At 38.5% G+C, this 24,920-nt stretch overlaps 1 protein-coding gene across 4 annotated transcripts in view; it reads left to right on the forward strand.

Annotated features, from left to right (window-relative positions):
- Positions 1-24,920, forward strand: part of NRG3 (neuregulin 3) — a 1,228,440-nt gene that overhangs the window by 810,292 nt on the left and 393,228 nt on the right. The window lies entirely within an intron of this gene.

Below are 24,920 nucleotides of genomic sequence, written 5' to 3' on the forward strand. Positions count from 1 at the left end.
TTGTTTTCTATCTATCTGGTCTTTGGAAAGCAGAGCAGATGTAAGTGTAAGAGTTCCAAGCCATTCATTTAGATTTCATGCACCACTGACCCAGCCATTTCTCTCAGTCTTATCTGAGTTGGTGGCAGATGCATGGCATGTCAAAAGCATTTCTGAATTAAAGAGGAAAACATTCTAAATGTTACTTAATAGGGTCACAATATGTATAAATGGTGAAATGTGTTATCACTGTAGCAGCAATGATGATGCAAAAGGGGACCATGCAAATGTGAATTTTCAATTTCCTTATTGTGACATGTTTGGGCCCACAAGATAAGGAAGAGAAAGTAGAGGTTGTCAAATATGCTTTGGAAATTATGGGCATCCTGATAGGTGATAAACACCATTGCAAAGCTAATTGGATTGGACTTTTCATTCTGTCATTCACTGGCTTTAATATGCTGTCTTAGTGATACAGCTGAGTCTATGATGATTTCTGCAGATGAGGCATTCACATCACTGAAACTGATGGGTGCTATATTAGGGACCTTCATCATCACCAGTTCACTCAGACTTACCATCAGTGGTTGAATGACTGTCCTTACACTGTGAATCAGCTATCTGAAAAGGAGATCTTTGCAAGTTGTCGATAATGCATCAATGCTTGTGAATTGATTATATATTTTTGATGGACTCAAGCAGTTTTCTTTGTGAGATTATTCAAATTATGAAGTTATGAAAAAGAAAAAGGACCAAAATATTCCAGTGGGTAATTTGCAAACTGTGTGAATCCTGGGAATGTTTGAGATATGTGTGTGCCCTGGGGAAGGGAGGAGCCCAGTAAAGGCTTCCATACTGACAGTGAAGAGTGCTGTGAACTTCTTCAGTAACCCAGAACCTCCATTATTATCAGGGAAAGTATGCAAAAAAGCAGGAATAAAGAAATATCCCCATGCACAGAAATAATTTTCAAAACTCTTTCCTTGGTCTATAAAAATGAGTTCACTTGAGTGAAGAGCACTGACTTTAAAAATCATAGATTAAAAGAGTTATAAAGGAGATCAGGGAGAATTTAGTCTGACTCTTCCTCCATCCAGTTAACTGGTAACTCCTTCCTTCGAGTTACCACTCCACTTCACCACATCTCCAAATAGAATAACTTCTAAATCCATTTATTCCCAGAATATTAAATTTTACATCAGTTGACATCAACAAGTTCTAGACTCATGACAGTCAGGAACTGAGGCCTGCTCCTTCTCATTCCTTAAGACTTTTTTTTTCTAGAATTTCCTGCCAATACTAGGAAATTCTCCTCTATCAGACTCAAAGTTGAGCTGTTGGTGTCAGTTTTACTAGATCTCTGGCATAGTCCCATACTGCTTAGTTCCCTTGTATTATGCACATTTTTTTTATTACCAGCTACCTTGAGAAAGACAGAAGATGATTCAAAGATTGGTTTAGCCACTGTTTGGTCACACTGCTATTCATCATAGTTTAATAACTCTGCAGTGATTATATTTTTATAAGTCTGCTCCTGACAAAAGTTCTGACTGTTATGCCACAGTTAAAATGAGGAGCCTTAGCGGGCTTTTGGACTCTGCCATTGGAGCTGAACTTTCCCTTTATCGGTGCACTTCCAGCCATGGTTACCCTCCTGCACACACTCAATGTACTCCACCAGGCATAGAATATGAAAATGCTGGAGTTCTCCATTTTAAATCATTTTAAGCAAAATGCCTGTTATTTGATCATATCTTTTGCATCCTCCATGCCCAGTAGTAATTTTGCAAAATTACCAGGCATATATTTCAGGGCAAACTTGGCATTTAAATTAAATGGCTGTAATTAGCATCTTGACTGCATGTAGTCAACAATGTGAAAGGAAGAACAGGGAAAAATTACATTGGCTTATTTTTGCTGTAGAAAAAATAAAAGAATAAAAAATAGTACACTGAAAAAAAATACATAGTTTGAAGTCAAATGACATGCAGTTTCTTGGAATCAAAATGATAAACTTTTTCACATATTCAAATGATTTTATACTGAAAGAATCTTTTTAAAGCCTGTTTCCCGGAACATTCACAAAAATTTACCTTTTCCAGAAAAGCCCACAGCCAGTGTCCTGGTCTTGAAATTATTCTAACACAAGTGCCAAATGAATGTTCACACATATTTCTTCCTCCAAGACCCTATGCTTTTCATCCATCATTCAAGCCATGACTCAAAACTCACTTCTAGGTTATCAAATGATAATCTTAGTCCAAACAGGATGGGACCCCTGATGGTTTCTCCTGCCCATCCCTCTGGTGACGCTACTGCCATGAGCTGGGCTTGAATATTGACTTTATTGCAAGGAAAGTAGTGGTTCCACATACACACTGCCCCATACTCACCTGTAACATCTTGTTGAATTCTAGGCACCCTTTGGGCAGGACTCAGAAGTGCTGAGCAGTACAGACAAGGAACTGAAAGTTCTGGCATCTCAAAGAGGAGTTGAAAAATGTGAGAGTACAAATGAATCTTTGGGGACTACTGTAGTTTGGTTATTTGAACAGCTCTTTTTTGGCATAAGAATTAGGGTTATTTTGTGCAGGAAAAACAAGAGAAAGAGATTTGGCTTGTTATTAAGAACCTGAAATGGTCGAGTAGTGTACTTGAAAGAGCACAGGAGTTTTATGTAGGACTCTTGATGCTGAGCTGGGACCCTAGCCCTGCTAGGAAACAGCCCTCCCGTGATGTTTCCCAGGAGGTTTACCTGTTTAGCCTGTCTGAAATTTACTTTATTGGTACTGAATGGGTATAGTAAAGCTCTGCTTTACTATATGGGAAGAAAAAAAAATACTGAAAGATAAAGCATCTAACACTCATACTAACATTAGGGAGGAGCACTCAAGAGAATAGTAGAGGCTGTGTAGCCTTTTTCTGGGAATGCCAAATGGGAACTCAAAAGGACAATAAACCTATAGAAGAACTTCCAACATTTGAACGTTATGAAAACTTTATGAAAAACTAAAATATCTGCTCTTCTCCCCATAGCCTATTAAGGGATTCACATGATTACAATGAATCAAATACATTTTCTCAGTCTAGATTTTAGGAAGCTCGAGCTGGAAACATAACAATAAATTGAGGAATGTGTGCATTTTAATGTTATCTCCTAGAGACAATTTCTTAAGAACATGTAGACACAAATCTGGTCAGTGAAAGAGAAACTGTTTTAAATATATAAATTCTTAAATGAAATTTTTACCAGTAAGCAGAAGATAGAGGAGGGCTAAAAGTCTTTTAGTCTATGGTAGTAATGAAAAAATTTGCACAGTTTGAGAGTTGTGAGTTAAATTTTACTTGGGTGGAAATAAGGACTGCCACTTGGGAAACAGCATTTGGATAGCTTTGAGAAAGTGCTCTGAGGCAGCAAGAGGAGGGGCCAGGTTATATAGGAGTTCTGCAACAAAGGGCACATAGTCAGGAACATTAACAGATTCAGTTCAGTTCAGTCACTCAGTCGTGTTCGACTCTTTGCGACCCCATGAACTGCAGCACGCCAGGCCTCCCTGTCCATCACCAACTCCCAGAGTTCACTCAAACTCATGTCCATCAAGTCGATGATGCCATCCAGTCATCTCATCCTCTGCTGTCCCCTTCTCCTCCTGCCCCCAATCCCTCCCAGCATCAGAGTCTTTTCCAATGAGTCAACTCTTCACATGAGGTGGCCAAAGTACTGGAGTTTCAGCTTTAGTATCATTCCTTCCAAAGAACACCCAGGACTGATCTCCTTCAGAATGGACTGGTTGGATCTCCTTGCAGTCCATGGGACTCTCAAGAGTCTTCTCCAACACCACAGTTCATGTTAATTAAAAAAAAACAGATATGTCAAGATAAAGGACTTTAGCACTTTTCTGTGTTTGGGAAGACACAAGAGTCTGGGTTCACTGAAATCATTCATTTTTATATGCACCTTAGCTATCTTGGGCCAATATCCTATGTTTTCACATCCTAAATTTCCTTAGGGCTTGCCATAGGGAGTGGCTGCAATCTGATGGCTGTTAGATGGCAGGTATTTTTTTTCCTTGCTGAGTTCCCTCAGGGCTCACCAGCCCAGCTGTGGTGGCTGCAACTGCTGGTGACTGTGAATCCTTATTTACTGATATGGCAGGAAATATTCCATTTCTCAGTGGAACTTCCCAAGCAAGTTGCCCCCCTCAAAAGGGCATCCTAATGAGGTAATGAGATTCCTACTATGGATGCATTCCAGAGTAGGTTAAAGATCTGTCGAGCCATCACTGGGTGAGGATATTGCCAAGAGCATCCCCATTTGCATCGGGGAATTGAACTAAAAGTAGATTTTAAAAGGTCTTCTCTACCATGATTCCATTATATTTCAGGACTTAAAAACTGGGATAAGTAGAGATCTATCTGTGACTGATTACATTTAAAACTGGGAGTATTCTCAAAGATTAGCTTGATAATAGGGACAGAAACAGAATAAAACGATTTTCTCAAGAGTGTCTTTGCCTCCTTGGTATTCTGAAATCAATATTCCCTCTTTGTCAGTGACAAGAAATGGGGTGAAAGGTGTTTAACCAGCCGTCCCAATGGAAGATGTGTTTGTGCATGATTCTGGGGAAACGAAGCCAAAGGGAACCCACAGAGTAGGAGCCACAGATCACCCTATTTTACTAGAAGAAAATGGGGGGAGGAGACTGGTAACAATCAAACCAAAGCCCCAGCAAAAGCTAGCACAAATGCATGGCCCTATTCTAGTGTGCATTTCAGCAGAAAGATTTCTCAACTGGAAAAAAAAAAAAGTATAATATTATAGTTGTGAGTTAGGTTTTATTTGGGGCAAAATGAGGACTGTATCCTGGGAGACAGCATTCTAGATAGCTCCAAAGAGGCATGGAGGAAGGTCAGCACATATGTGATTTTGGTGAAGGAGGTATGTGCACTCAAATACATATTTTTGCAGAAGATGGCTGTTAGTTACAAGGAGCATAAATCACCATTTACGATTGTAGAGCTTTTCTAAACATGGGAAGATGCAGTAATTGGTCTTAAAATTTTTTCTCCTTAAAGTATCTATCTCAGGGCCTGTTCTGCCAGTATTTCCTAGAGCACAAAGGGCCTCATTCCTGATCTCCACACTGAACTCCTTTCAGAAGATGTTGAAGGCCAGCTACTGCAGTGGATAGTGACCTCATCCTTATAGAGGCAGATGGCAGGTGACAATTTTTAGTTGGCAGATTTGAACTCCAAATCTTGTATTAATTAGGAATAAGAATAAGAAGAAATTGCAAAGGGCCATAAAGTCAAGTCTAAGAAAAGCAAAGAAAGAAGTAATTTTAAGAAATAATAGCAATATGGAAACCCTTTCAACTTAGGGTGACATAGCCAGACTCTGTGGTCAGAGACAAAATGAACGGTTTTCTTATTGTTCTGTGGTTTTTTTGTTTGTTTGTTTTTGTTTGTTTGTTTTTCTTAATAAAAATAGAGTAACTTATGAAGAAAGAAAAGTAGAATCAGGATATGTCAATTACAGTCCTATCGTCCAAACAGCATCTCTTTGTACTATTGGTGTATTTCCTCCCTCTGTTTTCAAAGTAAGAATTTTTTAGTTAAAACTAGCTTTAGCAGCCAGTTTTATATTTTATTTTCAACTGATTCTAAGGTATTTCTCATAGTTATTATAAACCCTTTAAAATACAATTTTATAATATAAACCCTTTAAAAATATGGGTGGTTCAGTGGTAAAGAATCTGCCTGTAGGAGATGTGAGTTCAATTCCTGGGTTGGGAAGTTTTCCCTGTAGAAGGAAATGGCAACCCACTCCAGTACTCTTGCCTGGAAAGTCCCATGGGCAGAGGAGCCTGGCGGGCTACAGTCCATGGGGTCTCAGAGTTGGCATAACTGAGCAACTAAACAACAACCACCTTAACTAGACACACTAATTTATCTTCCTATCGGACAATGAAGTTTGTGTCCATTATTTTTATTACTAAAAAACAAAACAAAACAAACAAAAAAAAAACACCTAGATTTTAAACCTAAAACCTACATTTTAGCTTGGAAGCTCTTTTTTTAATTCCTTAATTTGTACTACTGTGGAGTTGCTGGGTATGAACATAATCAAGGTTTTGGTGTATAATATTACAATGAGTTTTCAGATTGCATTCAGATAAGCAAATACAGTGCATGACTTTTTAGCACCTCTCCAAGGCAGGATTTTGGTAGTTACTGTAACCTTCCCTTTAGGATAAATTCTGGGAGTTAGTCATTAGTCTTTCTCCTGAGGAAGACAACAAACATGCAGCACTTTGCAGAAAGCAGCTAATTAATCCTCCCAACTCCCTAATGAGAGCCAGACCAGAATTGTCCCTACTGTTGACTAAGAAATGTCATTAATCCATGTGACAGACACCAATTCACATTCCATAGATGCAGGAGTGCTCCTCTGCTAGAGATTATGATATCTTCTAAACATGATACAACTCCCTCCTGAAGTTTACTGGAGGGTTTTGGGCTGCTGCATCTGCCATGCCCCATATTTCTCATGTCTTCGCTCATGAGAACATTTGGTTCTAATTTGGGATTCCTCCTCTAGTTCTTGTGTTTTCTAGGCATCAACCTTTCAGTGTATGAATTCTCCATAATCTCAAGGAAAAGATAAACTTTACATAATCTTGGCAATGATGTTTGAAGCTCCTGTGTCTAATTCCCCTTCAGCTTTTTCTCCCATGTATCTGGAGGCATCACTAGATGCCTTCAGCTTGTTCTTTAGTCTTCACATACAGTACAATTAACAAGTAACATGGATTTCCACTTTGGTTTAGCGTTTCCTTTTAGATTTCAAATTCTTATAAAACAGGATACTTTGCTATAGCTCTGATAGTGTTCAAGGTTTTTGTTTTTGGATTTGCCCTTGTCATTTTTTACTTTTGACAATAATTTCAAACTTCCTGAAAGGTGCAAAAATAAAAGCATTTGAGAACCACTCATATATTCTTACATAGAATCAGTTATTGATAACATGTTGCCTCACTTTACCATCTGCAATCTGTCAATCAGTCGATTGATTAATACATAATTTTTTGTTTCAATCCATCAGTGGCCCTGTATCTCTCAATATTTCAGTGTGTATTTCCTCCCGTGAGCTAGTAATGTACATAGTGAAATATCAACATAAAAACCAGATGGGTGTCCCTTGATGAAAAATGGCCTCTAGGCCTATAGGATATACACTGAGCTACTGTTTCAAGGAGTTAGAGATATGCTTTGCTCATGATTAGTTAGATAAAACATCCAGAGACTTTCTTTGAGGCATCTGTTTTACCTGGGGGACTCACGAGATTTTATACCTGTAGGTTTTCCCCTTTACCTTGAATGTTCTTCAATGTCTCTACCTCCTTAATGTCACATTTTCTCTTACTAAAAGCACTTATTTTTCAAGGATCTGTTCAAATATCACATTTTTATGACTTTTTATGAACTTTTCGCCATCAGAAATTTCCTTTCCGAAGACTCATAACATATGATTGTCTTCCCCTTGTGTGTTCCTTTGTGTCAGGTGTTGAGCTTCTCAAAAGAAAGCCTATGCAGTATTACACTGTAATTGGACAATTAAAGTGGGAGTCACATTTTATGTACTCAAAACTACATTTGAACCATACTAATGCAAGCCCTCTGGTCTTATCAACTTACTTTGTTATTATTTATTTTGTTTAATCATTTTCTTGATGATTATGACTGGTTACATTTAATACAGCTAATTCAGCTTTTGCTCTGTGCAACATGCTGTTACAGTGACTTGAGGGGAAACTTACACCAGTTAGGAATGCTTTTGGCTGCAATACCAGAAAACCTGTAGCTGAGATATCTGGATATAGGTTATTTTGTCCTGAATGTGGTGGCTCATCAGTGTCGTTAAATTCTTACTCATTCTGTCTTTTCACTCTGCCATTCACAGGCATGTCAATGGTCTCACGATCACAGGATAGCTATTGCAGCTCCAAGCGTCACATCTTTATGTAGCCATGTTTAAGGAAGAAAGAAAAAAAAATTTTTTTCTGGGCAGAGGTTTCATTCTATTAGGAGAAAACTGTTTTCTGGAAACTTTAGAGAAGGCTTCTTACAGTGCATTTATTGGAAATGAGTCACATAAATATACTCAGTGGCAAAAAGGGGCATCAAAGAGTAGAATCTTCATGACTTGTTTAAACCAGTCATTAATTGTACCCAGACTGAGCCTAGTATCATTATAAACAAAACCAAGTTTCTCTTAGCAAAGCAATGAAGGGATTAGCTCTGGGTTAGTAAGTAGCCGTGTCTGAGCTGATAGGCCACTTTGTCCTATAGGTCAAGTTGTATGACATATTCACAAGTCAATGGACCAGTACAGGAATCCAACACAAAACCTAGATACCCTAATAAAGTTGGGAAGGTGGATAAAAATAGACAAATGGAGCACCATTAACCATTGCCCAGGGAATTAGAAGAGAAGGAATAGATGCATTTTATAGAGATAATTAGTATTATTGAGGTCCAATAAAGATTTGAAGTATGGCCCAGAAAACTGGAAATGGAAACATTCAGATATGCAAGTATCAGAAATATTTCAGCAGATTGGTGTTTATAAAAATGTAGGACTTTTAACCAGCTTATCCAAAGTGTTCATGGACCATTCGTTCCATATATGTTATTAGGAAAATGCAGGCTATGGCTAAGGGTGGGAGAGGACCTCTTTGGACTTATTAATGTACCAATATGTACTGTGAATTTACAAGGCGGGTTTGTAGTGGTCAATATTTCCCAAACTGATTTCAGCATAGATCAAGTACACAGAGAAGCTAATGAGCATAATCCAGCTTAAATACATTTTGGTGAATGTTGCTCTAAATTGTGAAAGAAGAACTGGCAAGAAAAAAGCAGGAGTTCAATCCTAGAAAAGCTGCATTTCTAGTTAGGTTGTTTAAGAAAGATAGTAAAAAATGCTGGTAACAAAACCACAGTGATTGGAACTTGGGCAGAAATGAAGAATGGTCATAACACCCAATTGGTTACTGATGCATTAGTAGTAAGGCTGTTTGGTGTTGAATCATCTGAGTATGTTGGACTAAGAGTCAAGATAATTCCTTGAAATTATAGGAGGGCTTGCCCACAAATCAGTCATATTCAAGGTAGTAGTGGAGCTGTTTTGCTTATGGCAACAGTACACTGGAGAGAGCATTCAGTCATGGCTGAGTGATCAGTGTAAAGCAAGATACAAAGCAAGGCCTGGCAACGCATATGTAAAACTATATCTACAAACACTTTCACTCTCAGTACGTAAGTATGGGCTTCCTAGGTGGCTCAGTGGTAAAGAATCTGCCTGCAAGCCCTGGGTTGGGTAGATGCCCTGGAGGAGGAAATGGCAACCCACTCTAGTATTCTTGCCTGGGAAATTCCATAGACAGAGAAGCCCGGCAGGCTACAGTCCAGGGGTTGCAAAGAGTTGGACATGATTTAGTGACTAAACATCAGCAGAAACATACATAAGTATGTATGTATTACACATAAAACAGAAATTATGGAGTCCCTTTATTATTACTGTCTTCTTTGGAAAGAAGAAAATTATGGTGTCCTTTTATTATTCTTTTCTTATACTAAATGGGAAAGTGTGATCCTCCCATATTTATCCATGAAGTTGCTCAGTCGTGTCTGACTCTTTGTGACCCCATGGACTGTAGCCCACCAGGCTCCTCCATCCATGGGATTTTCTAGGCAAGAATACTGGACTGGGTTGCTATTTCTTTCTCCAGGGCATCTTCCTGACCCGGGGATTGAACCCAGGTCTCCCACATTGCAGGCAGACGCTTTACCATCTGAGCCACCAGGGAATCCCTCCCATATTTACAGGTGTTTAAAACAGAATATCTAATTTCAATTCAAATTGTGACATACATATAGAAAGTTGAAATAAAATAGGGTTCTTCAGTAGTTTTCAGTCCCCCCACCCACAATGAAATGGACCCAGAAGAGAATCATAATTTCCCCCCAATATATGAAAAATCTCAAAATATGAGAAAATTTTATTTGATTTTCAAAAATATGAAAATGATTTCAAAAAATATGATTTTCAAAAGATGAAAATATCTTACTGAGAGGAATATACTCATTACGTCTGGCAGAAATCAGCCTGATACTCTATCCTAAAAAGACGATCAGACATTGATCAGTGCAAAATACTTTGGAGAAAATGTTAAGAAACCACTAAATGAAAACAGAAGATATTTCACATTTGTTAATTAACACATCTTTAATTACTCATTTGTCTTCAGTATGCAGAGCAGGTGGAGGGTGTGTAGAGTGCTATATGTTAAAATATTACATTGTTACACATCATAGGGGACAGAAGACAAGAGAAGCAATCACAGGCACCTTTCTATAATATAAATGTGAGTTGAACTGAAGAAAAAGGATGGGGTCAGTCAGGTTCTGCTCATTTGTGCCCTGGAAGATTTGAACTAATATAGGATTTGCTTCTTAACCAAATTAAAATGAATATGTATATCTTTGAAATGTGTCAAGGTGATCATAAGATCAGGACTTCCATTTTATGACTGTATGTACAACAAATGCCAAACAGTTCAGGGATATGGATCTTAGGAGAGGCTATGGTTGTACACTGAGTCTTAACCTCTTCAGAGTCCCTAATTGTGCCTTTCATTTGACTCTTGTCTTCTCCTTTGTCCAGTGATTCTATCTTATCTGACATTTTCCTTGGGTAAGAACCCTTATTCTTGTTTGAAAGGCTTTCTTGAGATTCTGTAGAAATGCATACCCTTGTTGGAGCCCTTGGAGTGTTTCTTATCCCCCAAGAGGGATCCTGTCTCTGTCTTCTGAGGAGGCTCTACAGCTGAGGAAGTATCCTTCTGTTGGACACATATATGAAGCCCAAATAAAATAGGTTTCTGTGCTAGGGCAGGATTCATGGTCTGTCTTTTGGTGGAGAGTGTGTCCCTTCTTGGCTGCACTTTATACTTCCTCATAGTCTCTGAATTGTTCCATACACATATGACACTAATCAGATCAGATCAGATCAGTCACTTAGTCGTGTCTGACTCTTTGTGACCCCATGAATCGCAGCATGCCAGGCCTCCCTGTCCATCACCAACTCCCGGAGTTCATTCAGACTCATGTCCATCGAGTCAGTGATGCCATCCAGCCATCTCATCCTCTGTCGTCCCCTTCTCCTCTCACCCCGAATCCCTCCCAGCATCAGAGTCTTTTCCAATGAGTCAACTCTTTGCATGAGGTGGCCAAAGTACTGGAGTTTCAGCTTTAGCATCATTTTTTCAAAGAAATTCCAGGGCTGATCTCCTTTAGAATGGACTGGTTGGATCTCCCTGCAGTCCAAGGGACTCTCAAGAGTCCTCTCCAACACCACAGTTCAAAAGCATAAATTCTTCGGCGCTCAGCCTTCTTCGCAGTCCAACTCTCACATCCATACATGACCACAGGAAAAACCATAGCCTTGACTAGATGAACCTTTGTTGGCAAAGTAATGTCTCTGCTTTTGAATATGCTATCTAGATTGGTCATAACTTTCCTCCCAAGGAGTAAGCGTCTTTTAATTTCATGGCTGCAGTCACCATCTGCAGTGATTTTGGAGCCCAGAAAAATAAAGTCTGACACTGTTTCCACTGTTTCCCCATCTATTTCCCATGAAGTGGTGGGACCGGATGCCATGATCTTCGTTTTCTGAATGTTGAGCTTTAAGCCAACTTTTTCACTATCCACTTTCACTTTCATCAAGAGCCTTTTGAGTTCCTCTTCACTTTCTGCCATAAGGGTGGTGTCATCTGCATATCTGAGGTTATTGATATTTCTCCCGGCAATCTTGATTCCAGCTTGTGTTTCTTCCAGTCTAGCATTTCTCATGATGTACTCTGCATATAAGTTAAATAAACAGGGTGACAATATACAGCCTTGACGAACTCCTTTTCCTATTTGGAACCAGTCTGTTGTTCCATGTCCAGTTCTAACTGTTGCTTCCTGACCTGCATACAGATTTCTCAAGAGGCAGATCAGGTGGTCTGGTATTCCCATCACTTTCAGAATTTTCCACAGTTTCTTATGATCCACACAGTCAAAGGCTTTGGCATAGTCAATAAAGCAGAAATAGATGTTTCTCTGGAACTCTCTTGCTTTTTCCATGATCCAGCGGATGTTGGCAATTTGATCTCTGGTTCCTCTGCCTTTTCTAAAACCAGCTTGAACATCAGGAAATTTACGGTTCACATATTGCTGAAGCCTGGCTTGGAGAATATTAAGCATTACTTTCCTAGCGTGTGAGATGAGTGCAATTGTGCAGTAGTTTGAGCATTCTTTGGCATTGCCTTTCTTTGGGATTGGAATGAAAACTGACCTTTTCCAGTCCTGTGGCCACTGCTGAGTTTTCCAAATTTGCTGGCATATTGAGTGCAGCACTTTCACAGCATCATCTCTCAGGATTTGGAATAGCTCAACTGGAATTCCATCACCTCCACTAGCTTTGTTTGTAGTGATGCTTTCTAAGGCCCACTTGACTTCACATTCCAGGATGTCTGGCTCTAGGTCAGTGATCACACCATCGTGATATCTGGGTCGTGAAGATCTTTTTTGTACAGTTCTTCTGTGTATTCTTGCCACCTCTTCTTAATATCTTCTGCTTCTGTTATGTCCATACCATTTCTGTCCTTTATTGAGCCCATCTTTGCATGAAATGTTCCTCTGGTATCTCTGATTTTCTTGAAGAGATCTCTAGTCTTTCCCATTCTGTTGTTTTCCTAATACCAGGAGTAAAAACTGTTACCTTAAAACAACAGATGAGACATACATTGTATTAGTTGTAGAGTAACTACATGAGCATTGCAAAACAAAACTGGAACTTTCTCGTCTTTCCCTTCCTTTCTCAAATGATTCTGTTCTAAAACCTTAAGTTGGAACAGGGCAAAGTATGTGGCCCTGTCCAAGATGGTTGGGGGAGGGGGCACCACAGTGGGCCAAGGTTGGGTTTTGCAGCACAAGTGGGAAGGAGTTCATACAGTGGGAAGGGGGGCTTCTTTGTATTGGATGTCAGAGTCAAACGGGTGAGGAGTGAGGTGATAATAATAGATAGCAGCTCATTGAATAAAATAGGAAAAAAATTGAGTCTATTCTGATATAAATAACTGGCATATAAATATTTGATGAGGAATAGGATATTTATATAGTTTTAGAATGACTTTTCACAAAATATTTTTAATCACAAAAAGAAAGAGTAAATTTACAGTAGAGAAGCCTGTCACGCACCATTTTAATCAAGTAATCAATGTGAACATCATTAGCAGTTGGGACAAATTCAGCGCCCTATAGGATGTAATCAGAGAAATAGGACATTACATCCATCTATAATGTATAACCTGAATCTAATCATGAGGGAACATCAGGAAAACGCAGATTGAGAGAGATTGTACAAAATAACTGGCCTGAAATCTTCAAAAGTGCCAACATCTTGAAAGTTAAGGAAAAATTGAAGAAATGCCCCAGACTGAAGAGAACTGAAAGAAGTATGACAGTTAAGTGCCATACTTAATTCTGACTTAGGTCTTTCTGTTACAAAAGACAGTTGTTGCAAACATTGGTAAACCTTGAATCATGTCTGTGGATTATAAGATAATGTAGCAAATTACCCAGCTAATTTTTCTAGCTGTGTTATGGTATGTGCAAAAATGCCCTTGTCTGTCAGTAACACAGCAAAGTGCTTGAGGGTGGCAAAGATCATATCAGCAACTTGCTCTCAAAATTTTCAGGAAAAAAGTATTCTTTCTTCTGTTATGGCAACTCGCCTGTAACTTTAGAGTTGTTTTAATATTTGGGGAAAAAATAGAAGTGGGAAAAGATACAACGTTGAATTAAGTGCAGGCATCACATTACAAGTGCTCTTCTGGGATGACATGCTCTTGCTGTAGATGCTGACTGTGCGGTTCTTTCATGATAGTTAATAGTAGCAACACACCCATTTTCCACACCACGTTCAAAGGTGAAATTCATTATGCAGTATATGATACATTACATCTAGGTTGGAGACTTGGAATTAGTCTAAGCATAACAATTAGATGGACTTAATAAACTGAGCAACTTCACTTTCACTTTTCAGTTTCATGCATTGGAGAAGGAAATGGCAACCCACTCCAGTGTTCTTGCCTGGGGAATACCAGGGACAGGGGAGCCTGGTGGGCTGCTGTCTATGGGGTCGCACAGAGTCGGACACGACCGAAGCAACTTAGCAGCAGCAGCAACTTTAGAGTTTGGTTCTGTTTTGAATATAAATACTCATGAAAAGTAAAATATTACATTGCACTGTGTCCTTGGAAATACTTTGAAAATCTTTAAAACACTCGCTATTAAAGGTAATTATTATTAACACAGGCTTGCATTTGCCCACTCTGACCTGGACGCTGAAATGAATTATGACTAATGCCCCAGCTGATATTACCATATTCTGGCAAGGATTGTATTATATCCATTGCTGTGAATGATTTCTTGCCAGATACCTGAGATCTGAATATCCAAAATCATACACCAAGGGACTCCTGAAACCAGACTTTCTTATATTTTTATTATTATCATATAACCATTACCTTGGTAAGCCGGTCAAAATGAAATATTATATTTGGAATCATTCCCTAGAATTATTTTGTCTTCTTATGAAAAGATCATATTGAATAAGCTACTCAGTGTATCTTTATATATGAAGACCCCCTAAGTTGACCATGCTGCTGCTGCTGCTGCTAAGTCGCTTCAGTTGTGTCTGACTCTGTGCGACCCCATAGACGGCAGCCCACCAGGCTCCTCCGTCCCTGGGATTCTCCAGGCAAGAACACTGGAGTGGGTTGCCATTTCCTTTTCCAATGCATGAAAGTGAAAAATGAAAGGGAAGTCGTGCAGTCTGGTCCGACTCTTCGCGGCCCCATGGACTGCAGCCTACCAGGCTCCTCTGTCCGTGGGATTTTCCAGGCAAGAACACTGGAGTGGGGTGCCATTTCCTGCTCCAGTGCATGAAAGGGAAGAGTGACCGTGAAGTCGCTCAGTCGTGTCCGACTCTTAGCGACCACATGGACTGCAGCCCACCAGGCTCCTCCATCCATGGGATTTTCCAGGCAAGAGTACTGGAGTGGGTCGGCAGTTAACCATAGGATATATCATTTACCTATCTACAGAGCAGACTGATAATTATGAAGGCAGTCACAATACCTGTCAGTCGCAACCTTTGTAGAAATTCAATGGGATATTTAGCTGAAAGAATTTGGGGATATATGTCTCAATTTTTGGTGAAATTGTTTAAACCTGCCAGAAGTTCTGGACTTTTTAATGCTACTATTGAAAACTATAGAGAAGCTTTACTTACAATGCCATGACATTTCTTAAGATCATTTTCTGAGCCCTACCCATGTTTAATCTAGAACTCAAATCCAGAATCACATAGTAGTAAGTTTCCTCTATAAACTGAAAAAAAGCAGATTTTTCAGCTCATCTTTTGTCTAGACTAGACTATTAATAGAAATAGAGTAAGGATACCTTTATTTCATTTTACCTAAAGATAGCTGTATTAACTAACTTGGTATTTGCAAAATACATTTCAAGGAACAAATGAAATAAAAGTGATAAATGCAATTATTATTATAAAAATTATAGCAGAATCATTTAGATGAGTCATTTGAAAAGTCTTCATTAAACATGATTGGATATTATGTTTATTAATTCATTAAGCTCTATTTAAAATGCCAAATAAATAAAATGCATTATTAACATGTCATAAACTAAATGGAATAATACGACACAGACCTATTATTTTTAACGTTCCTTCCAAATATCAATTAATTCATGTTTATTATTCTTTCAAGGACAGCTTGTATGATTTAACAGGAACAGTTATGGTAATTTTATTTGCCATAATACAACATCCTTACTATAATATCTGAACTGTTTTTATTTTTCAGTCTGATTTTCCTTCTTTGAAGTAACATATACTTATCATAAGATATAGATACCTATAAATATAAAAATGAAATCATTATTAATCATTACAAATCATAGCAAACCTATGTTAATGCTTTGGAATTTTTCATTTGGCCTCCTAGGCTCATATCTTTGAACTGTGTGTGTATTTCTTTTATATAATTGAAGTCTTAGGTTATATTGCCTTATATGTCATATTCACTTAAATATATTAAGTATTATTAATTATGAGTCTGGAATATTCTAGTGGCAGGTAGTAAGGAAACCAGAAACTACAAGAACCCATTAAGAGTATCCACAAGTCAGTTCAGAGCCAAAGCTATAGCAGAGTCAGAATCCAACTGGCCTAATGTCAGACAATTTAAGCATTAAGTTAATAAGCTGTAATAAATCCAAACACATCAAATGTGTTTAAAATCCATGGATTCACAATTTAAAAAAATGTATTGTGTATCATTACACAATATGTAATGTGAATATGCAATATGTATTGTGAATCAATTCATGGTTTTTAAAAAACTCATAGTTTTTTATCTTGTTCTGTTATCTCCTTAATCATGGGGCAACCAAGCAGTATATGTGTAGATCTTGACTATTCTTTTTTATAACAGAATAATCGTTGAGGATATGATTGCCAAAGTATCCCATGACGTGAACAGTAATCTAGCAAAGCTCTTTGAAGGTCTTCCCCGGTGGCTAGACAGTAAAGAATCCACCTGCAATGCAAGAGATGCAGGATCAGTCTATGGGTTGGGAAGATCCCCTGAAGAAGGAAATGGCAACTCACTCCAGTATTCTTGCCTGGGAAATCCCATGGACAGAGGAGCCTCATGGGCTACAGTCCCTGGGGTCACCAAGAATCAGACACGATTGAGTGACTGAGCACACACATGCACAAGTGGATCATAAGATCTAAGACCTATAAACTGTATCACCTTGGAAAAGACTTGAATCCATTTAGAATTTGTGTGTCCCAATTTATTGCATTTTTCTCCAAACCTATCAGTTTTCCAAACTCCAATTATTAAATAATCTATCTTTCTCATTATGGTGAAATAATTCTGTTGCTATATTCAAACATACTGTGTGCAATTTGTGTTCTCCATTATGTCCCTGAGCTCATCTTGTACTAAGTTGCTTCAGTCGTGTTCAACTCTGTGTGACCCCATGGACTGTTGCCCACTGGGCTCCTCTGTCCACAGGATTTCCCGGCAAGAATACTGGAGTGGGCTGCCGTTTCCTTCTCAGTGATCATCTTAGGTTTCACCTATTTGTCAGTTACCTGTCTCCCTCAAATAGTTCCTCTATTTTTTTTTTAATTTCTTTTTTTGCCTCTCCATCTCTCTCTCTCATTGGAGAATTTCTCAAATGTCTGATCCTTAATTAACCATGTGTATATAAAATCATTAAAAGAACTGATTGGATGCTCTGGATGTAGGGTCAGTTGGGTTTCACCAGCAGCAGTAGGTCTTTTCTCTTTGGTGGATCAGCTTCTACAAGAATAAATCTTCCAGTCTTCTGCCTTATGTGGTTGGGTGCCAGTTTTCTAGAAGCCAGCAGAAGAGCTCTCCTTGAGACTTGGGGCGGGGGTATGCAATTCTCCTTTCACAAGCTTTATGCCACCGTGTTTTCCACTCTACTCCATCTTCAGAGGGTACCTGAATTCCTTCAATTCCTGATGCTTTTCATTTACATATAGGAATGCTTTTTTTTTTTTTCTTTTTGGCTTCCCTTTCTATGTGCATAGTTATTAAATTTCTAACATGTTCACTTCCCAAATCAGATATAACTACTTTCTGCTTCCAACCAACTGTTCTCATCTCTGCTTATTTTTGTTTAAGTTTGAGGTCTCATGCCTTTTCTTTCTACTGTTTAAAACTGTTGCTTAATTAGGTTTTGCGTTGTTAGATATAATTTGTACAATAAGGTAAAATCATGATTTTCAACTTGTTAACATTTTTATTTAACTTGTTAATGAGGAAACTAGCAAGACTTTACAACCAGTTCGAAGAACAAAGGAACACATTTATAATTAGGAGTACTGAAATAAATATGCAAGTAGACGTAAAACGAGTTTCTTCCACAGTGAGTGAGGAAAATCAATGGAACCTCTACCAGCCAGGACAAAATGTGCATGCTTACAAACCAGAATCATTTTGCGTTGCCATTAGTTATCTGCAAATTTACAGAGCTGTAAAACAACCCCCACAGAATCAGGAATTGCAGAAGTGTGTTAAAAAAAAAATGTGTTTCCCAATGAAACACAATTTTTCCCTTATTGGGCGTAAACAAGTATAAAGGAAAGAATTCAACCAATTTTTTTGTTGTTGTTTGTATTTTTTTCAGATAGGCTTAATATGATGAAATGAATCCTGCATGTTTCCCTCTTAATCTAAAATAATAGATTTAAAGTTTTAGTAGAGCCTATTGATATTATAATAAAACTGATATACTTCTATTTCTCTGCCATGCATTTTCATATTCTCCTGTTTCTCCCTATTATTTTAATGAGTCAGAGGTGCCATAACAAAATTATTAAATTAGAAGTATCTAAATTCAAATACTCTTAGAAATATCTCATCTACGTGGTTTTACCAACATTTGAACAATAATTGAAAAGCTTTTCACTTGTAATTGAAGGCTGTACTTCACTCAAGACTTGTCACAGCTAGAGAAGAATAATTTTTCCAGCACCTTCTGCAAGGTGTGGGATTATTCTATCTGTGCACCAGATCAAAAAACTAGATGAAACACATCACTGAATTTTTTTATTCCTGAAGTGGCTGGTGAAAGTCACTGTCCTGGCCCGGTCACAATTATTACTTGCCTTAACATGCCACACCTATATGGTCTGCTCATTCTTCTCATCTATTTTTATAGCCCAGCCTGCCATCATTGTTCCAGTTCTTTTCAGAAATTATTCATCTGTAGTTGCTCCAAAGTTACTCTTCAGTGCGTAAAACTCTTTCTGCCTCGACTATCACCAGATGAGCAAATATATTTTTATTGTTTGCGCTACTTCCTTTTCTGATCGCCAGTACACAAATTCAGGGCAAAGCAAAACTTAGAGAATATGTGAAAATAGACTTTATAAAAATACTTGTGCTTTTTATAGTCCTCTCCTTGAATCTTCCACTAAGGCTGCAAAAGAAGTTTGCAACCCTTCTTGGTTGTACATTAAAAAAAAAAAAAAAAAAAACAGGCAAATAAGACTTGTGCTGAGCTGTGCCTCAAAGTCTCTTTGATTTTTCCAATCCCTTTCCTCTGTGATAGTTTTCCTGTCTCACGGAGCAACTCCCCTTCCCTCAGCTGCAGCACCTGGCGGTAAAAGCTCTCATCTTGCAACAAAATGCAATTTAAACATAGTTCATTGCCTGCTCCAAAATTTCTATAAAATCAGGGCTTAAGGTTTACAGTTTGGCTGAAATGAGGCTTGGGGAATATTAAAATAGTGCTTAAAATGACACTTTTACATATAACAGAGGGGAAAGAAACAATTGTTGATAACAAAGAATGGGAGGGAACAAAGCAGTAAGTAGTATTGGGAGCTGGGATGTGTGTTCCTCTTCTCCTCCCATCCCAGCCACCTCTAGGCTCTGCAGCTGACTTTATCCTTTGAAGCACAACTCAGAGAAGAATGTGGCTGGAGTTGTATAGAGGCCAGTCGACAAAGAAATCATCATCAAGTCTATAGAAGTAATGAGGACAGATGTCATCTTGGAGTGGGTCTTATCTTACAATATGCAAACACAGGGTGGTCATGTGCACTTAGCCATTTCTCATTTTTAGGAACGAAAAAGAAAATAGAGAGGGGGTTGTTCTCAACCTTCACTGTGTCCCAACTTCTGGGAATACAGAGCCCATATGAAGTTTAACATTATTACTGTTCACACGTGGTTTATATACACGGTCTTTTTAGAAGGACACCATAACCTATCCCTTGATTTTCAAGTGTAATAAGACAAATAGGACTTAACTTGCAATTAGAGTAAATGTGCTGTCAAAGATAAACAAAGATGGGCACTGGTTAAAGGCAGCCAAGACAGATTTTTTTTTTAATTTTTATTTTATATTGGTGTATAGTTGATTAATGACGTTCTGTTCATTTCAAATGTATGTAAAGTGATTCAGTTGTACATATACATGTATCTATTCTTTTCCCATTAAGTTGTTAAAGAATGTTAAACAGAGTCCCCTGTGCTATCGAGTAGGTTCTTGTTGGTTGTATGTGATAAATATAGCAGTGTTTATTGCAGTGGGGAAGAGTCCTGTGGAAACTGAGCTCAGCTTCACCAGACTAAAAGGCAGGAAATTTTTTTTTTCATTTGAGTATAATTGCTTTACAATGCTGTGTTTGTTTCTGCTTTACAGCAAAGTGAATCAGCTGTATGTATATGTATATCCCCTCCTTCTTGAACCTCCCTTGCACCTCACCCCCCATCCCACTCTTCTAGGTCATCCCAGAGTACCAAGCTAAGATCTCTGTTAGGTATCACGTCATTCTAGTCAGAACTGCCATCATCAAAAAATCTACAAACAATTCTGGAAAGGATGTGAAGAAAAGGGAACCCTCTTGCACTACATGTGGGAAGGTAAATTGGTACAGCCACTACAGGGAACAGTATGGAAGTTGCTTAAAAAACTGAAAATAGAACTACCATATGACCCAGCAATCCCACTCCTGGGTATATACCCTGACAAAACCATAATTCATAAAAACACATATATTCCAATGTTGAATGCAGCTCTGTTTACAATAGCCACGAGGAGCCTTTGTAAATGCTAGGGTATTCTGAAGGAAAGACACTGAAGGGCAGTAAGCAGGAGGTGGTTTGGTCCATGTAACTGGGCCATCTGGGTATGACACTTATCTGGAGGAAAACAAATTTTCTGTCTTTAAAAACAGGGAGTGCTACGAGTTAGAGCAAGGTGCCCACAAGGATAGGCCCTTACCTTCCCAAAGGAATGAGAAGAGCTATTTCCTTGAATGTTTGCATCTCAAAGAGAGAAGGCTCCTAAGTCTTTGAGAAGACAGTTTAAGTAGCAGATTTACATCTCAAAGGGAAGATAAAAGATTTACAGATGTTCCCTGACTTGCAATGTTTTGACTTAGAATTTCTCGACTTTAGGATGGTGTGAAGGTGATGTGTATTCAAAAGAAATTTTACTTTAAATTTTGAATTTTGGTCTTCCCCAAGCTGAAAATATACAATAAGATACTTTCTCCTGATACTGAGCAAAGGCAACCAGCCACAGTTCCCTGTCAATCACAAAAGAAACAATTCAAACCCTTATAGCCATTCCGTACCCATACAAACATTTGGATTGTTGTTGTTTAGTTGTTCTTTTACCTTTAGTATCAGTTCAGTTCAGTCGCTCAGTCGTGTCTGACTCTTTGCGACCCCATGAATCGCAGCACGCCAGGCCTCCCTGTCCATCACCAACTCCCGGGGTTCACCCAGATTCACGTCCATTGAGTCAGTGATGCCATCCAGCCATCTCATCCTCTGTCGTCCCCTTCTCCTTCTGCCCCCAATCCCTCCCAGCATCAGAGTCTTTTCTGTATTTAGTAAATTGCATCAAATATTTAATACTTTGTTATAAAATAGGGTTGATATTAGATGATTTTGCCCAACTGTGAGCTAATGTAAGCATTCTGAGCACTGTTAAGATAGGCTGTGCTTAGCTATGACATTCCGTAAGTAAAGTGTGTTAAATGCATTTTTGACTTACAGTATTTTCAATTTTTGACAGGTTACCAAGGTGTAAGTCCATCTAAGGCAAGGTAGAGCTCTATAATCAGAAGCTTTCTCAACTATCTACTCTAACTGGGAGTTCAGAGGCCTATTAGCCTATTCTTATGTTTTGAGTAGAACAGATAAATAAGTTCTCCTGGCATCATTGAGTTTTCTTAGACAGGCATTTTAAGGGGGGCTGGGTTCATCCTAGGGACACAGCCTTAAGCTGCTAGAAACCATGCCAAAGTTCATAGTACAGGAGATTGGATAGACTGGTTATGTGCTGAGAGTATTTTGCAATTCTCAGTAGAAATGCTTTTTTAGTCTAACCCACAGATGACCTCATTGAGGTAATGGTGGACATTTGCAGTGAAAGAATATCTTTCAAGCACATTATATCCCTGTAAGCTTCTCAAAGACTCAACTAAGCCCAAGAATTCCCAGAAAATTAACCCTGTTCAGTCAGTCAAACCACATAAGCATTGGACGAGGCAGTACCCTAAGATTACGTGGAGCTCAACACATTAAAAAGAAAAAACTGGTGTGATCTACTTTCCCAAATTCCAAACTTCTCCAACTTCATGATGTCTCTGTGTGTGTTTTCCTTTTAGGATGTACAGTATCTGCCCAACCCTTACTGTTGTTCTAACAACCTTGACTTAGGAGTTTGCCTGGACTACTGTATATGAGAATACTGGCCCTGGGCTACACTGGGAGCTGATATCTACTCCCAAAGAGCTACTAATTCCTTTAAAACAGTCTGGTATTTAATATGCTGTCTCTTGATTTGTAATATTTCATTAAAAGCAGTAACAACAACAGCAACGAAATGCGTAGTGTTGCTTGTTTTACCTCTCCTCTGTCAGCATCAGAGAGGCATCTCTGTCTCACTAGCAAATAAAAAGGAAGTCACATACGTGAGGTCCAAATTTTGGTGAGAAGGTGTGTTCATAGTTGGGCATGTCTCCAGTGATTCTGACTTTGAGTATCATAGCCACTGTAAGATTCAGAATGTTAATTGCTGGGCCCTGCATCCACTTTAATTTATGTAACAGTCATTAACTGGTCACGTCATTTTCAGAGGCAGAGTCTGATACAGCATTTTTTCTCTTAGAATTCCAGAAGAATATCTCCATAATCATTTATTTGATATGGTTATTGAGAGGAAAACCAAATATTAAGTAATTGTTTAGCTTTTATAAAAGAAACAGATGCTGACACCCCACCCATAGATAGGTGAGATTGTCCAGACAGTGCATAATTTCTACATTTCATCAAATGATTCTGATGCAGACATTTCAATTCCACATACTGGTAAAGAACTCTTTCAGACCCTTTTCCACCTCTGACCAGAGAAGCTTTTGCTCAAGTTTGCATACAAACATCTCTAACTGATGTGTGTGTGCTTAGTCACACAGTCGTGTCCAACTCTTCGCGACTCAGCGTAACCTGCCAGACTCCACTGTCCATGGAGTTTTGCAGGCAAGCATACTGGAGTGGGTTGCCATTTCCTACTCCAGGGCATCTTCCTGACCCAGGGATTAAACCTGTGTCTCATGCACTGGCAGGCAGATTCTTTACCACTACACCACCTGAGAAGCCCTCTCTAACTGATTCTTGTTGTTCAGTAGCTCAGTTTTGTCCAACTCTTTGTGACCCCATTGACTTCAGTGCCTCAGGCTTTCCTGTCCTTCACTATCTCTTTAGTTCTTCCTTGCTTTCTGCCATTGGAATGTTTATTCAAATTTATTTAAAGATTTTTACATATTTATAATATTTATTCCACCCATTTAAAAATATTGCAAAGCTCTTCTTGATTTATTTTTCTTAGTAAATATTTATAGTTTTTAAAATGCAAGATCTAAGGATATCTTATTTATTGCTATATATTTTAAGTTTTGATGCAATCACAAAGGAGTCCTTTTTAAATTATATTTTAACCAGCTATTTCTATTAATATCCAGATTTTTAAAATATTTATTTGTATTGGAGTATAGTTGCTTGCTCAGTTGTTTTCATCTAGGGGTTACTTTGCTGCCCAGGAGACACGGATTTCTGTTCATGTATTGGTTGTCACAATTGAGAGGGGACGTACTGTTGGCATCTTGAGAGTAGAAGCGATGGATGCTGCTAAATATCCTATCCTGGTAAAGAAATCTCCTAGCAACAAAGGATTATTCAGCCCAAAATCCCTGCTCTAGAGCCAGTCAAGCCTTCAGACGACTGTAGCCCTGCTGACAGGTAGACGGCAATGTCATGAGATTCTGAGCCAGAACCTCCCAGATAAGCTGCTTCTAGATTTCTTACTTCCCAAAAGTCTATAAGCTAATCAATATGTGTTGTTTTAAGCTGCTTCATTTTGGTGATAGTTATACAGCAATGAATATCTAATACATCCCCCCCACCCCAAATATGTCTCAGGGCAAGGGAACTCATATGTTAAGGAACTGAATCAGGCTGGGAATGTTAAGGGTGGCTGGAGGTCATAAAAGCACAAGAAGAACATGAGTAACTATTTCTGCAAAATAGTAGATTTGGTGATAGAGTTAATTATCATAGCTTCTGAGTCTTACCAAAACCTCAACTACTGATAATTATAACATTGGTATGATAGAATTGAAACTTGTATGTTTAATAGATCTTGGGAGAAAGATAACTTCCAAGTAACTTCCAAGATTTCCAGGAACAAATTAGGGGGTTGAAGGAGGCTGAGAGATATTACAGAATCAGTAGGTAGAGATAAGTCATTATTAACAGATGAAACAGTGAAATGAGATGGAGAAGCTAGCAGGACAGAGGAAAATTTCTTTAGAGATGATGCAGATATCTTTGTAAATGTCAGTGGAGGGTTCAATCAAAAGTAAAGTCTTCAGTGAGCAAAGAGGTCCAGGCCAGAGCTCTGACAATGTGATTACAGACAAATTCCATTAATAGCTTACATAAATGCAGATTCGAATTCAGAAAGTGTAACAAGAGGCCCGAGATTCTGCATATGAATAACAAACTGCCAATAGGAGATAGAAGGCCCTTTTTTTTTTTTGCCTGGCAGCATGTGAGATGTTGAAATTCCTAGGTAACTCAGTGGTAGAGAATCCTCCTGCCAATGCAGGAGGTACAAGTTTGATCTCTGGGTCAGGAAGATCCCCTAGAGTGGGAAATAGCAACCCACTCCAATATTTTTGCCTG

This window comes from Bubalus kerabau, chromosome 1, assembly GCF_029407905.1.
Source record: "Bubalus kerabau isolate K-KA32 ecotype Philippines breed swamp buffalo chromosome 1, PCC_UOA_SB_1v2, whole genome shotgun sequence".
Classification (NCBI taxonomy): Eukaryota; Metazoa; Chordata; class Mammalia; order Artiodactyla; family Bovidae; genus Bubalus; species Bubalus kerabau.